Below are 16,722 nucleotides of genomic sequence, written 5' to 3'. Positions count from 1 at the left end.
CCACGGAGGACAGGAGAGAATGAATGGAGCTGAAAAATCTCTCTTTGAAAAATAATGATTGGAATTTTCTAAATTTGATGAGAAACAACCCCCAGAGCCAAGAAGAAAGCCACACCTCTGCACATCATAACCGAATTGTTCAAAAACAAAGACTAAAACAGCCACTCAATAAAGACCTATTACCTGCAAAGGAACACGGGTAAGAATAATGTCTACATTCTTATCAGAAAAATATGAGACAGTGGATGATATCTTTAAAAACTTTTAAGTTTATTTATTTTGAGAGAGAGAGAGAGAGAGAGAGAGAGTGCACAAACATGGGAGGGACAGAGAGAAGGAGAGAGAGAATCCCAAGCAGGCTCTGCACCATCAGCACAGAGCCGGATGCGGGGCTTGAACTCACAAACAGTGAGATCATGACCTGAGCTGAAGTTGGACACTTAACCAACTAAGCCACCCAGGCGCCCCTGTGCGATTTTCACTTTTAAAACTGAGCATCAGCTTTCCAGGGACACAAAATACAAATTTTAAATAAACACTCCACAATGGAGCAGGTCAATTCCAGATAAAATCCTACAGGTTCTGCTGATTGTCTCACCAAGAGGCAGGGCTCAAGTCATTATTAGGAGAAAATTTTATTTCTAAAGTGTCATTTTACATGCAGAGATATCTACTAAACATCACGATCATACCAGGGAGGAGGTGGGGCGGGGGGGGGGGGGAGATGGGTTAAATAAGTGATGGGGATTAAAAAGTGCACTTGTGACGGCCACTGGCTGTTGTACGTGCATTTTGAATCACTAAATTCTACACCTGAAACTAATTTGATACTGTATGTGAACGAACAAATTTAAAGTCAAAACCTGTAAAAGTAAAACACATCACAATTAAACGTGCCAAAGGAGAAGCCAAATGTCAAAATGCCTCCTTAATCCACCCAAACATCTCAAATCCACCCTTTGCTGACCTTTCATAACCCCATTTTTTAAAGTTTAAAAAAAACTTTCATGTTTATTTTATTTTGAGGGGGCGGGAGGGGCACAGAGGGAGAGAGAGAGAGAATCCCAAGCGGGCTCCGTGCTGTCGGTGCAGGGCCCAATGGGGGGCTCAATCTCACGAGCTGTGAGATCATGACCTGAGCTGAAATCGAGTCAGACGCTCTTAACTAACCGAGCCACCAGGGTGCCCCTAAAAAAAATTTTTCTTACACAAGAGAAGGTGGACTGATATACGTTGGTAAATGCCAACCGTCTATACGCACATGGAGACGCGGTGTAATCTCTTAGCCCACAGACGGAGATAGAAGGGGAAAAGCTAGACTTCTATGCCCTTCTACACAGGGGCCTAGCGCCCTCCAGCGGTTAGCGAATTAAGGGAGCAGAAGGTGGTTTGGTTTTGTTCCCCGGTCCCCGGTGGTGTTGATTCCATAAAGTTTTTGTTGAGACAGGAAGGGATGAAAATGAATTTGGAACAGAAAGGAGTAGAGATTTTCCCCCCCAATGTATTCTGCTCAAGGTTTTTTCCTCCCCAGATAGTTGAGAGCCTTTGCTGGTGTAAAAGAGAGAAACGGGACCTCAAAAAACAGGGCGACAGAGCACAAGAGGAGAGGGGGGAAAAAAAAGGGCTGCAACTTGCTCCCAGGAACTGGAGACGATTTAGGAAGGAAGGCTGGAATCCATCCCTGTTCCATGAGTCGGCTTCTCCCTCTTCGTCCTTCTCCTTCCTCCCGCTCAACATCATCTTCATCCTCACTTTGTCAATATCTTCCATTCCTCCTCCTCCATCATCATCTTCTCCTTCCTCTTCTTCATCATCCATGTCCGGAGCCAAGGAGTGCTGCCATGGATTTGCCACCTGTCATCTCTGATCGCCCCGCCCCACTCACCCGCACCCGCGCGGACTGGTCAGTAAACCAGAGGAGGACACCCTCTGGCTCCCACGCTCTCTCCTCCTGCTGGCTTGATTCTGAGTCTGGCTTGAACGTTTTGCCAAATCCTTTCCAGATTTCCACTTGACTTCCGTGAGCCCTGGGGGTGGATCAACACTCCGATGAACTTCTTTGGAAAGCACTTTGTTTTCGAAGTGAGGTTTTTCACCAAGATAAAAATCTATTCTGTCACCTGATTTAATACCTTGAAGTTCTGTCGCTTCCACTCTTGGCGAACAATGTTCACATCTTCATCCCCCTCCCCAAGCGGTGCAGATACTTGAGGATGGCTGACAAATGTCGTTCCCCCCAGATGTGGAATTTGGGCCACCAGCTCCGACCCCTCCTGAAAAAATGGTTGGTGGGGTTTGTTATGTTTCTGTTGTCTTTGCAAAGTCTCCTTACTGGCTTGGCCATTAAGTCTGACCATTGCATTTTGTACTTCATCCATATGTTCAGTTGCTTCTTGCTGTTCTTTTTCTGAGGGCTCGTGCGCCCCCTTGTGGTTAGTGTCGGGCGCCCTTTCATGGATTTTGTCCCAAGGTGCTGCTCGGGGTCTCGCATGCGGACCGGAAGAGAAGGGCAGGCAGAGGGGGGCCCACTCGGCTCTCCAGTCCCCGCACCACCCCGCTCTCGGGCGCCGCCCTGGCGGCCGCTACTCGCCGCTCCCTCCCTCGCCGCACGCGCGGCTGCTGTCCCTGCGGGAGCCTCCTCCCAAGCATCTTCCTCACCGCCAAAATAAATGCAGCAAAAGATGAGAAGACATTGCGAGAACTGAAATAACTAGGGAACTGGAGAGATATACCCCGTTTGTGGATGAGAAGACACAATATTGTTAAGACGTCATCCTCTCCAAATTTATTTATAGTTTCAATCCAATCATCATAGTCTCGGCAACCTTTTTAGTGGACGTTGACAAGATGACTTAAAAACTTATATGGAAATGCAAAGGACTAGAATAGCTAAAATGGCCTTCAAAAATAAAAGAAAAAAGAAATAAAAAAAAAAAGAAAGCTGGAGGACTCACACTAAATGATTTCAAGATTTATTAGAAAGCTGCAGAAACCAAGGCAGTGCCTTATTGTTGTGAGGATAAATATATCAATGAAATAGAGAAGGTATTCTGGAAGTAATTCCTCATATATTGATTTGATTGGTTTTTTAAAATGGCATTATGGCATTCAATGGGGGAAAAGACAGTCTTCTCAACAAATAGTGTTTAGAAAACTAGGTTATTTATATTTAAAAAAAATGAACCTCAACTTTTACTGCACCCTATATATAAAAATTAATGCACGGTGGATCACAGACCTGAATACAAAACATAGAACTATAAAACTTCTAGAAGAAAACAAAGGAGAATATCTTTATGGCTTAGGGTAGGGAAAGATTTCTTAGGATACAAAAGGCATTAACTATAAATGGGGAAAAATGTGAAATGGGACTTCATCAAAATTAAAATGTCTGCTCATCGGAAGACACTTTTTGTTTGTTTTGTGTTTTATTTATTTTTAAGATTTTATTTTTTAAAGCAATCTCTACACCCATTGTGGGATTCTAACTCACAACCCAGAGATCAAGAGTCATACGCTCCACTGACTGAGTCAGCCAGGTGCCCCTCCTTGGGAGACACTGTTAAGAAAATGAAAAGACAACCATAAGTTGGGAGAAAATATTCACAAATGAATTCCCGATAAAGGATTTGTACCCATAAACTATAAAGGATGACAAGTCCTCAAGAAAAAGATAACCCAGTAAAAAGACTAGTCTTAAGCAGACACTTTATAAAAGAAGACATCTGAATTTGCAAAAAAAAAAAAGCACATGAAAAAGTGCTCAACATCATTAGCCGTCAGAGAAATACAAATCAAAACCACGAAGAGATACCACTGTCTACCCCCCAGCATGGCTAAAGTTAAAACTGACAGGGCAAACGTTGTCAAGGCTATAGAGCCAAATCTCTTACTCATTGCCAGTAAAATGTCAAATGGTACAGCCATTTTGGAAAGTGGCCGTTTATTATAAAATTCAACATACAGCTACACCGACAGTTTATAATACTGTAAAGTTAAACATATACCTATGCTATGACTCCAGTTCTGTTTCTAAGTATTTACTCAGGAGAAATTAAAACGTGTCCACACACACAAAAATTGTATGAAAATGTTTGTAACAGCTTTCTTTTTTTCTGGTATAAGTCCAGAAAATCTTGATTTGCATAGATATATATCTAAGCGTCCAGGGCTTGCTTTACTAGGTGAAGACAGGGTTTTCTCAAAGAATAGTAACATTCTGGGGTGCCTGGGTGGCTCAGTCGGTTAAGCCCCCGACTTCAGCTCAGGTCCTGATCTCATAGTTCATGGGTTTGAGCCCTACATCGAGCTCTGTGCCGACAGCTCAGAGCCTGAAGCCTGCTTGGGATTCTGTTCTCTCTCTCTCTGCCCCTCCCCTGCTCACTCTGTCTCTCTCTCTCTCTCTCAAAAATAAATATTTAAAAACATTAAAAAATAAAAAAGAACTTGTCCTTTAAAAGCCAGTGAGAAGCCCTCTATAAACTGTTTTCCCATTTCCTCGTAAACTTTTTCAAATGCAGTGATGGAGGGACCTGCTTCCGACAGAGTTGATGACTTTGATGAATGTTGACAAGACATCTCGCAGAGATATTGGGCAAGTCTCTACTGCCTGTGCCGGTCTGCGTAAAAAGCATCGAGGGATGACGACGTGCAGAGCTCTCTTTATCACTCGAGTTTGCAAAATAAGCTTTGCGGGAGGTCCATCTGGCCAGAGAATGAAGCGTTTCTTTCCAGGCGCAACCGATTTGGCAAAAAACGTGTTTAGCGCTTCCAAAACGTCGACAGCCTTTGTAGTTTGCACGGGGCGACTCACAAATTAAGAAAGTGGCAGCGCGTCCCTCGTGACCAAAAGCAAGGAGATGCCACCCCCCACCCCCTCCCGTTGAGAGGGGTCTGCGGTTTCGTCCATTTGCCTGCTGGAGGGGAAAGCCAGGCTGTTTCCTCAACGACCTGCTTTCACTGGTAAAAGAAAGGTCATCTATTCTAGAACATATCACACCGTTCGACAAGGAACTGCTTCCACTGTTGTCCTCTGATCCAACCCAAAAAGTAGCTCGTTAATTTCCTCGCGCATGCCCTTGCCTTCCACACGTCTCTCCAACAGTGTGGGAGATTTGTCTTTGGCTGAGCAGTTTCAGAGCCCGCGGCAGTAAAAGCTTATTGTGAGATAGTCCATCCAGTGTCGGGAGTGTTCCAACTTTTCCCGAATTGAGCTCTCCTTAAACAAAACCCCCTGCATCTTTAAATGCATTTTTTTGGAGGGCCAGACGTGCCATGCCCTTTCAGTGTCGCCGGTTTTATTCTCCCATTCATTCGCGAGATTTTTCCAGCACAAAAACACTGGCTCTTGTGTTCTGTCATGTTCATTATTAAACGTGAAGCGGGATAATACGTAGCTTTTATCATACTCCTCTGTCTTCAGTATTGCAGCTACAGCGTGGTTTCGTCCAGTGACTGTGATGGTCTTTTGATGTCTCAACCTGGCTAGGCCACAGCCCCCAGTTCTGGAGTCAGAACTAGCCTAGGTGTTGCCAGGAAGGTGTTTTGTGAGGTGATGAAAGTTTATAGGCAATTGATGTTAAGAGAGATTATCCTACATAATCTAAGGGGGCCTAATTCAAACAGTTGAAAGGCTTTAAAGAGCAGGGTGGAAGATTCCCGAAAGAAGAAATTCTGCCTGTGTAGTTCAACTCTTGTGGGCATGGAGTTCTAGCCAGCCCTTCCTGACGGGTTGCCCTTGTGGATTCTGGGCTTGCCAGCCCCTCTGTCAGCCCCCACAGTCGTGAAAGGCGGTTCCTTGTAATACATTTCAGTACATACAGCTGACCTTCATTATTCTTAGATTTAATATTTGCAAGTTCAACTACTGATTACAATTTAGTATATCCATGGGGCGCCTGGGTGGCTCAGTCGGTTAAAGCATCCGACTTTGGCTCCAGTCATGATCTCATGATTCGTGGGTTCAGGTCCCGGGTTGGGCTCTGTGCTGACAGCTCAGAGCCTGGAGCCTGCTTCAGATTCTGTGTCTCCCTCTCTCTCTACCCCTCCCCACTTGTCCTCTTTCTCTCTCTCTCAAAGATTAATAAAAAATAAAAAAGATATAAAATTTAGTATATCCATACAATGAAATACCACTCAACAATGAAAAGGAGCTGTTGAGGGGCGCCTGGCTGGCTCAGTCCATACAGCATACGACTCTTGATATCTTGGTTGTGAGTTCAAGCCCCACATTCAATGTAGCGCTTACTTAGAAAAAAAAAAAAAAAAACACAAGACTGAAAAGGAGGTATTGATACACACAACAGGGTGGGTGGATTTGTAAATAATTATGCTAGGTAAAAGCAGTTCGATGAAAAAGAGTAGGTGCTATATAGATGACTGCACATCTATAAAATTCCAGAAAATGCAAACTGATCCATGATGGTAGGAAGCAGATCAGTGGTTGCCTGAAGACCAGGGAAGGGAGAGGGGGAGGCAAAGAAGGAAAGAAGGGAGAGAGTGCCTAGGGGCACAAGTGATGGGTGGCCTGCTCTCTTGACTGTGGTCACAGTTTGACATGAGTATGCATGTCAGACTTATTACGTTATCCACTTTCAATACGTGAAATTATTGTATGTCCGTATATTTCAATAACAGCATAAAAGACTCCCCACATTTTGGTTAGAATTGTATTAAAACACTAACATTAATTTGGAAAGACCGACATTCTTACAACCGTCAGTTTTCCATCCTGGAACAGGTGACTTATATCACTAAGAAAAAAATTTACCTTTCTTCACACATCTCTTACATTTATTATTAAGGCTACTCCAAATAATGTTTTTTTTTATCCTAATAATTTTTTAAAGAAGAATTGCATGTTTCTCCTCTTATTTTATTAACAAACATTTTTTTAAGTTTATTTCTTTTGAGAGAGTGTGTGAGATAGCGGGGGAGGGGCAAAGAGAGAGGGAGAGAGAGAAAATCCCAGGCAGGTTCTGCACTGTCAGCACAGAGCTCAACTCAGGGCTCGAACTCAAACCACGAGATCATGATCTGAGCCGAAATCAATAGACACTTAACCAACTGAGCCACCCAGGCGCCCCCTAGTAATTTTTTTTCCTGGTTATTTTGATAGAGTCTTTCCCACCATTATGTAATCTAATTGAATGTTATTAACATATAAGAAAACATGTCTTAGGGCACCTGGTGGCTCAGTGGTTAAGTGTCTGACTCTTGGTTTCCACTCAGGTCATGGTCTTGAAGTTGGTGGGTTCGAGCCCCACGTTGGGCTCTGTGCTGACACCTGAGAGCCTGGAGTCTGCTTCGGATTCTGTGTCTCCCTCTCCCTTTGTCCCTCCCTGCTTGTGCTCTCTCAAAAATAAATAAACATTTAAAAAGAACAAAAAAACCCCACATGTCTATTCTTCTCGCATTTAGTCTCTTTGCTACACTGTCATAAGTGTGACGTATTTCACTTGATTTGGTTTTTCTGTAGTAGTCAACTGTGTCATCTGCAAATCACATAACTTCCTTTTCACTAGTCCAATTTTTTGTGTCCGTTTTCTTGTTTCACGTCTTTTTGCTTTGTGACTTCCAGACCTAGTTAGCTCATGATTGTGGCCTCGAGGGAATACGTTTGATCATGCTGAGAACCACCCAAGTGTTTTACCATTACATAGGATGCCAACTTTTATGTTCAAATTGATGTTTTAAAAAAACTTTTGGGGCGCCTGGGTGGTTCAGTCGGTTAAGTGTGCGAATCTTGATTTTGCTCGGGTCATGATCTCACCGTCATGAGATCCAGCCCTGAGTTGGGCCATAAGCCAGGCATGGAGTCTGCTTGAGATTCTCTCTCTCAATCTCTCTCTCTCTCTCCTGCCTCTCCCCTGCTTGCTTACCTGCATGATCTCTCTCAAGAAATTCAAAAAATAAAAATAAATTTATTAGAGACATTGTCAAGCACATATTAAAGTAGAAAGACCAGAAAAAAGAACCTGCTACCCGACGGCCCCCAGCTTTGTCCAAATTTGTTTCATTTGTCCCTCATCCTTCCCACAACCCTCAGAAATTTTTGAAATATATTTTCAATATTATATAATTTCATCCGTATTTCCAATTTTCCCAATATTTTGTCCACATATTTCCAACATTATATTAATTTGTTTAAGATATTTCAATATGTATCTTTAAAGGTTAATGATTCTTTTAATAAAACAATAATTCCATTATCACATCTTACAAGTTAAGCATTAATTCCTTGCTGTCATCAAATATTCAGTGTTCAGATTTCCTTGATTAGCTCATCATTTTTTATTTTTTTTTCACTTCCCTTATCAAACCTGCATTCAAAGGAGGCACACATGGCTTTGGAGTTTCTTTCTTTCTTTCTTTCTTTCTTTTCGAGTTTATTTATTTGTTTTGAGAGAGAGAGAACGGAGGAGGGGCAGAGAGAGAATCCCAAGCAGACTCTGTGTTGTCAGCTCAGAGCCCATCTTGGGGCTCGATCCCATGAACTGTGAGACCATGATCTGAGCTGAAATCAAGAATCAGACGCTCAACTGACTGAGCCACCCAGGAGCCCCTGGAGTCTCTTTCAGTCTGTGAATTTTCCTTCCCTCTTTTCATTTTTCTTGCTGTTTGTTCATCGATGACATCAAGTAATTTGCCCTGCAGAATGGGCCTCCTCTTGGTTTTGCTGATTACGTCCCTGTGGGTGGTGTTTACCATGTTCTCTGCCCCCTCGTATTTCTAGACAATAGATCAGATTGAGGTTCAGTTTTTTGGAGCAAGTATAGGTGGTGTCACTGGGCAGGTCTGCGGGACCCAGACTCTGAGAGGGAAATTTGCAAAAGGAGGTTTACTGGGCAGGGCTCTCAGGCTCAGCGCCTGGGGGTGGGGGGAGGAGGGGTGGGAGGAGGAGGGGAGAGGGGGGAGGAGGGGGGAGAGAGGGAGATGGGGGACAGGAACAGCTGGGCTGGGATGCAGCTGAAATGGAGGTCTCAGTTCCCATGGGAGCTCTGGAGCTGGGACTATCCCTCAGATTGTTCCGGATGGAGGCAGGGGTAGGGCTTTTGTACCCTCTCATTGGCCTGTCTCTGGGGCGGCAGGTGTACAACCTGTGGCCAGCCTCCAGGAAGGGACCCAGCACTGGGCTCTGTGCTGACAGTTCAGAGCCTGGAGCCTGCTTGGAATTCTGTGTCTCCTTCTCTCTCTGCCCCTCCCCGGCTCACGCTCTGTCTCTGTCCCTCAAAAATAAATAAACATAAAAAAAATATTTTTTTAAATTATCTGTCATCTATCTACTATTGTGGTAAAATATACATTACACAAAATTTGTCATTTTAATCTTTTTAAAGCGTACAGTTCAGTGGCGTAAAATACACTTACAGAGCTGTGCAACCATCACCAGCATCCAACTTCAGAACTTTTTCATCATCCCCAACATAAATTCTTTGCCCTTTAAACACTCCCTCCCTCCTCTCCTCACTTCCCTTGGTAACCTTGACTCCACTCTCTGTCTCTATGAATTTGGCTACTCTAGGTACCTCATGTAAGTGGAATCATACGGTATTTGTCTTTTTGTGTCTGTTCTATTTCACTTAGCATGATGTTTTCATCCGTGTTGCAGCGTGTATGTACCACGTTGTGGCAATTTCATTCAGTTATTCCACTGTATGGATAGACCACGTTTTCTTTATCAATTCATCTACTGATGGACTTTGGGGCCTGCTTCCACCTTTTGGTTATTGTGAATAATACTGCATGAGCACCGATGTACAAGTATCTGTTCGAGTCCCTGCTTTCAGTTCTTTTGGGTATATACCTAGAATTAAAATTGTTGCATCAAGTGGTTTCTGAGGAACCACCAAACTGTTTTCCGTAGTGGCTACATCGTTTTACATTCCCACCAATCAATGCACGAGGGTTCCAAGTGCTCCGTATCCTTGCCGACACTTGTTATTCCCTCCCCCTCCCTTTTTTTCCCCACAAATGGACTCCGTGACCAATGCGGGGCTTGAACTCATGACCCTGAGATCAAGAGTCACATGTTCTACCAACTGAGCCAGCCAGGCCCACCCCCCTTTCTTTTTTTATTAGCCATCCTCATGGATAAGAGCCATCCTAATGAGATACCTAAGTGATACCTCATTGTGGGTTTGATTTGCTTCCCTAATGACTAGTGATGTTAAATATCTTTTCATGTGCTTATTGGCTGTTTATCTTCTTTGAGAAATATCTATTCAGATCCTTTGCCCTGTTGAACTTTTAATATGCTACTAAACTGTATTGTATAATCTTTCATTTAGAACTTTTGTGTTTGGTGAATCCACTTAATTTGCTCCCAAGTTCCAGAGATGTTTTTTGTTGTTTTGGGTTGTTAAAGTTTGGTATAATTTGTTAGGTACCAATAGCTCACTACCCAGGTTCAGTTCTGGAAAGCAGGCCCCCTTCTTGTGCAAAGAGAATGGAAATTCCTGTTCTTTCTGCTCTGGGTTCCTCTTTCCTTCACTCAGAATCTGATGTCCAAGCTGCAATTCCAGATTTGCATAGACCTGAAAGCCCCATGGGGAGATCCATGAACCTGTTTAAATTGGAGGTCAGTCACAAATGAACAATCCTGATGGGCTTTGGTGGGCAGAGAATGGAAGCCAGATTGTAAGAAGGATCAGTGATGCCCAAGAGAGGGACACCTGGCTGGCTCAGTCTGTGGAGCACGTGACTGTTGATCTCGGGATCATGAGTTCAAGCCCCACCTTGGGCACAGAGATTACTTTAAAAAAAAAAAGTGCCCAAGAGGAAAACAATCTCTTGAGAAAAGGGTTTGGTGGAGGGTCCAGGCTCATCTGGGGGCCAAGGGTGTGAAGCATCAGATCCTGAGCAGAGTGTGAGGGTCAACTGTAATCTGTCCCAGCCTGGGGTGCTGCAGACTGAGTTTGTCATTTTTGTTTCCTCTTAACCCCTTCCTTGGGGAATCCATCCTTCCTTGACAGCCCCCTTTTATTGTAATCCTGCTTGGGCCATGTGGATTGGATGGGCCTAACCCTGTCCCGGGCCTCAGTGATATCCTGGTTAGTGGACTCCGTTCTCCTCGCCATAAACACTGGTCCGGCTTGGATATATGATACACGCCGGCCTAATGAGAATCTCTCCTTGAGTTTTTGCCAGAAATATCGGAAAGATACTCATTTCAGAACTGAATGAATGCGAGTTTGCTCCTTGGTGAGGTACAGATAGAGATTACATTGGGCGGAGCTGTTACACAGAAAGGAAAATTTATTTGCAGCGAATAAGGAGATGAGGGGGGAATAAATTCCAAAGCCATGTGACTCCCTGAGCAGGGGTGAGTGGGTTTCTTTTCTTTAGGCTTAGGATGAACATTCAGAAAGGAGATCTTTGTCATCGTACGTAGAGACGGGCATAAGGTCATGCCTGTGTCTTAAGGAAACATTCCTACACATTGTATGTTATGTTAATGAGGTTTGTGCTCCTTCTTGGGTAGAGGTTTTAAATTATAAAGAGGCAGAGATAATTGGACAAGGAGAAGGGTCATGGGATGCTCCAAGAGCCTAGAGCTGGAATAAACTGGATGCGGTCTCCTTATCCTGGGTAAGGAATGCAGGGCCTTGCTTACCTTTGAAACAGCACTGGGAGTTTGACCACCGATTTATTGTCTCTGTTATGGTTAGACTATTTCCTGGCCTGGTAGAGACTATTCATCTTTGCATTCCCTTTAAATCCTTAACTATCGAGGTCTTTGCATTTTTTCCCCCGTTCTGACACCTCCTAGAAAGTTCTGCAAGAAGTGTGCATGGGCAAGTAGGGCAATGGGCATGGGCAAGTAGGGCATAAATCACAGTAGGGCATAAGTAGCTGGAGGTCTGAAATGACTTCTCTGGTATCACAAAAGCTGTATCTCCTTTTTTTTTTTTCTTCTAACTCTGCTTACTTTTTTTTTCTTTTGGGAGTGTGATCTGTAAAGACCACCTAAGTCTGAAGCTGCCTGCTAGAGAATCAAGTCAACTCAGAGAAAAAAAGAGCTAACAGATGAAAAGCAATCATTTAGGCACCTGGATCCAGCCATACCCGAAGCCCTAGAGATTTGTTACATCCACTTAAAAGTTCTTTTTTTCTTGACCAAGTTTGGAGTTGGGTTTCTGTCAGTTACCAGTGACTGCAGCCAGAATAGGGGAAAGCTTTGTGGCAAAACTGAAAGAACCATGTTTCCCCCAGGGACTTGAGCCATTTTACTGTGGGACCCACATCCCTTGTAAGAGAACAAGGCATGAGAAGGGGAGATGTGTCTCAGGGAGGTGCAGATGCAGAGGTGCTGGTGAGACAGCTGTGGGGTGGATACAGAGGTGGGGGGTGGGGAGGGCATCGGCAATGTCCAGGAGGGGAGGATGGTCACTGTCTAGTCTGCTGTCTCTAGCAGAGACCTAACAGAGGCAGCCTTGGCATGCAAAAGGCCCCCAAGGGGGCCTTCTGCTCTGCAGCTGGTCAGCAATGCCCATGGGTTGCTAGAGGGTCAGAGTCATTCAGCGGCAGTGTGGGCACAGGGTGTTGGGTGAGTAGGTTAACCGGGTCTAAGTCACTAAGTGTGATGAGGAAGGCAGCGAGCAAAACCCAGCTTTGGTGAGAATGATCCAGCATGCAAGCCCCTTGGGGGGATTAAAGTGAAGGCTGGGTCTGCCCTGGAAAAGGGGGACTATTGATCAAAAGGATTTAGGGACAAATGGGAGGGCAAGAACCCGGGAGCTCAAGACCAGGAAATGGAAGGGGGTTCTGGATGTGTCAGGAGTCTGGCATCGTGCAGCTGGGCTCGCTCTGCTGGGTTTCGCATCCGGGTTGTACTGACTTCATACAAGGGGTTGGACAGTTTATCCTTTTCCACATCAGCAATGGCTTACATAGGCTGGAGTGAGTTGTTTCTTTGGAATCTGAAAGAACTTACTGACCAAATGATCTACAGGGACTCTGGGAAGGTGATTTTTTTTTTAAGCTTATTTATCTTGAGAGAGAGAGAGAGAGAGAGAGAGCTCGACACAGGGCTTGATCCCACACACGATGAGATCATGACCTGAGCCAAAATCAAGAGTTGGCTGCTCCACCAACTGAGCCACAAAGGCGCCCCTGGGAAGATGATCCCCTGATAATACTTTGAGGTTCTTCCTCACTTAGGGGAACATAAGGATTTTCTTTTCTTTGTGAGTCTGTTTCTTGTATTAATTTGAACCATACTTTCCAATAAGATTTAAAAACCTATTCACATGTTCATGTGGGAATTGTCATTCTTATAATTTTACATTATAAACTGTGTTAATTACATCAACTTGCTAATTGCATTTGTCTTTTCTCTCCTTTTATTCAATTTGGCAGAAACTGTAACTATTGAAGTGCTTAATTTTTTGTTTAAGAATCTACTTTTGGGGGTGCCTGGCTGGCTCAGTCGGTGGAGCATGAGACTTGATCTCAGAACTGTGGGTTCAAGCTCCATGTTGAGTGTAGAGATTACATAAAAATAAAATCTTAAGGAGTACCTGACTGGCTCAGTCAGTTGAGCGTCCGACTTTGGCTGTCATCATCTCATGGCTCATGAGTTCGAGCCCCACGTCGGGCTCTGTGCTGACAGCTCAGAGCCTGGAGCCTGCTTCAGATTCTGTCTCAGTCTCTCTGTCTGCCCCTCCCCTGCTCGTGCACTGTCTCTCTCTTTCTCTCTCAAATGGAAACAAACAAAAAAAATTTTTTTAAGATATTAAAAAAATAAAATCTTAAAAAAAATCGACTTTTGAATTTCTTTATCAATTCGACTGCTTTCACATTTATTAAAGTTAACTTTCCTCTTTATTATTTCTTATTTCTTTTTCCTGGCTTCGTTTTAAAGTTCTTTCCCTGAAATTTTGAGTTGAAATATTAGGTCAGTTATTTATAGTAATTTTTCTTACAAAAAATGAATGCATTTAAAGTTGGTAAATTTTACAATGTTCAAATAGTCACGACTTTAGGGCTCAGGCCTGACATAGAACACCTTTGAAGTCATAATGACGTAAATTGGCATTATCTCATAATTATGTGGTATTCCTAATTCAAAACAATCAACCATTATAGTTTCTATTTTCTCTTTGACTCGACAGTTACTTAAGAAGGAGGCTAGGATTGTTGTTTGCTTTACTTTTGTGACTAATCTCTGGTTTATTGTATCCTGGACATAGTGTTTGGCCTGTCAGATTTCTGCTTTGGAGGATACTTGATGTTTTCTTTCTTCTTAATACACACATGTCGTAAACGTTTCGTGTGCAAAAGGAAGTATAAGCTGTGTGTGGCACAGAGTTTGCCATGGATTTTTTTTTTTTTATAATTTAATGTGTTTTGAATTTTATTTTTAAGAGAGAGACAGCATGAGCAGGGGAGGGTCAGAGAGAGAGGGAGACACAGAATCCGAAACAGCTCCAGGCTCTGATCTGTCAACACAGAGCCCGATGCAGGGCTCAAACTCATGAACCACGAGGTCATGACCTGAGCTGAAGCGGACACCAACTGAGCCACCTAATGCAGGGCTCGAACTCACAAACTGTGGGATCATGACCTGAGCCGAAAGCAAGAATCAGACACTTAACTGACTGAGCCACCCAAGCGCCCCAAGGAACTTTCTATTTAAAAAACTTTTTAAAAAATGTTTGTTTATTAAAACAATTTTTTTTAACATTTATTCATTTTTGAGAGACAGAGACAGAGCTTGAGCAGGGGAGGGGCAGAGAGAGAGGGAGACGCAGATCCTGAAGCAGGCTCCAGGCTCCGAGCTGTCAGCACAGAGCCCAATGCGGGGCTCGAACTCACAAACTGTGAGATCATGACCTGAGCTGAAGTTGGATGCTTAACTGATTAAGCCACCCAGGCACCCCGGGAACTTTCTGTTTTTTAAAGTGCCAAACAGCACAGCTGTAGATCACATAAAACAAATCTAGCAAGAAACGTTTGATGGCATCTGGATGAGCTGGGCTGATGTGAGTCCTGCCTTTCCACTGGCAGCTGGTTTTAGCTAACTGCAGGCAGCTCTGGGGGATGCTCCGCTCCTTCTGGACCTGCCTCAAAGCCTTCCAGACCACGTGCATGCCTTCAGCGTGGTGGGTAATTTTCAGCTTCTGCGCCCCAGCTGCCTGAGCACGGATCTCCATCGCTTAGGGCAGCCTGCTTCAGCAGGTGGGACCACTGACCTATGTGTCTCTCCTGGATGATTAGTGGACTCAGACCAATCATGCTGCAGGTGGCCCTTGGTCTTGAGCTGAGTTTTATGTCACTTGCAACCAAACATATCCTAACCAATGTTGGCTATATCCAATGTTAGCTTTATATAAAAATTAGAGCATTGCATCATGTGTCTGAGAGCTCAGACACTAAACAATTACAGTGATAGCAAACTATTCCCTGATATCTAAGGCCTTCATTCTGACGTCAGAAGGCCTGGCAGGGTGGGCGGGCTAGTGGCTGGTGCTTTCTCCCGGCAGGCTGGAGAGAGAGGGCAAGTTGGCTAGAGGGGCTGATCGAGAGAGAGAGAGAGAGAGAGAGAGGATTCCAAGCAAGCTCCATGCTCAAAGCGGAGCCCTACTCGGGTCTCCATCCCAGAGACCATCTGAGCCAGATAGATGCTCAACCTACTGAGCCACCCAGGCGCCCCTTTTCATCTTATTTTTTTATTAAAATTTTTTTTAATGTTTATTTATTTTTGAGAGAGAGACAGAGAGTGAGCAGGGGAGGAACAGAGAGAGAGGAGACACAGAATCCGAAGCGGTCCCCAGGCTCTGAGCTGTCAGCACAGAGCCGGACGTGTGGCTGGAACTCACGAACTGAGAGATCATGACCTGAGCTGAAGTCAGATGCTTAACCCACTGAGCCACCCAGGAGCCCCTATTTTATTTTTTAAAGTAGGCTCTATGCCCAACGTGGGGCTGAAACTCACAACCCAGAGGTCAAGAGTCGCCTGCTACCACGGAGCCAGCCAGGCGCCCTGGCCTGTGATTTCTGTCAACTGTATGGGGCTGCAATTCATCTCCTTGGTGGGTAAAATAAGTCCTCCTTCCCCTGAAATAGCGACCCTAAGGTGGCCCAGAAGACCTCACAGCCATCTCACTCCCTCCAAAGCCACCATGTCCGTCCGGATGTTGGCACGTTTCTACCTCCTAAACTTTACCTCTCAACTCAGTGCTACGTGCTAGAAAGCCTCACACAGAGAAGCCAAAGGAAAAGGATGAAACCTCGAAACAACTGTTACACAGTTTAGTGTGGGGCTTTCCAGCGTTTGTGGGGCACACATGCCCTCAGGTAACGCCGGGGATTTGGGGTACAAATAACGCAAATTACAGATTTCACAAAACCGGCGCAAATCGTCCCTCCCGTCCCTTGGTCACGATACCTTACGTGGGCAGTTGGGGGCGCTCCCCGCCCTCTCCTGGGATTGCCCGGGAGCCGAGGACTCCGCTGTCCTCCCGCCGCACCGCGCCCTCGGTCCTCGCGGGGCCCCGCGCCCGGTCCTACGCTGCCGAGCCGGCTCCGGGGGTAAGAGCGCCGTCCCCACCGCGGAGCCGCGGGCCGGCAGGTGCGTCCCGCCCGGATACGCCTCTCTGGGGGAGCGGAGCGCCGCGCTCTCCGTCCTCTGCCCGGACCCCCGGGATTCTGCGGCTTCCACTACCATTCACCGCCCTCCTCTCCGCCCGCAGCCCGATGGCAAAGCGCGATTGTCCCCAC

General features: G+C 45.0%; 1 pseudogene; it reads right to left on the bottom strand.

Moving 5' to 3' along the window:
- Positions 1 to 1,510: 1,510 nt before the first annotated feature.
- LOC128311894 (protein SET-like) lies at positions 1,511 to 15,155 on the bottom strand (annotated as a pseudogene).
- Between the last annotated feature and the right edge of the window lie 1,567 nt (positions 15,156 to 16,722).

This window comes from Acinonyx jubatus, chromosome C1 (assembly GCF_027475565.1).
Source record: "Acinonyx jubatus isolate Ajub_Pintada_27869175 chromosome C1, VMU_Ajub_asm_v1.0, whole genome shotgun sequence".
Lineage (NCBI taxonomy): Eukaryota > Metazoa > Chordata > Mammalia > Carnivora > Felidae > Acinonyx > Acinonyx jubatus.
This window is presented reverse-complemented; position numbering and strand designations above follow the sequence as displayed.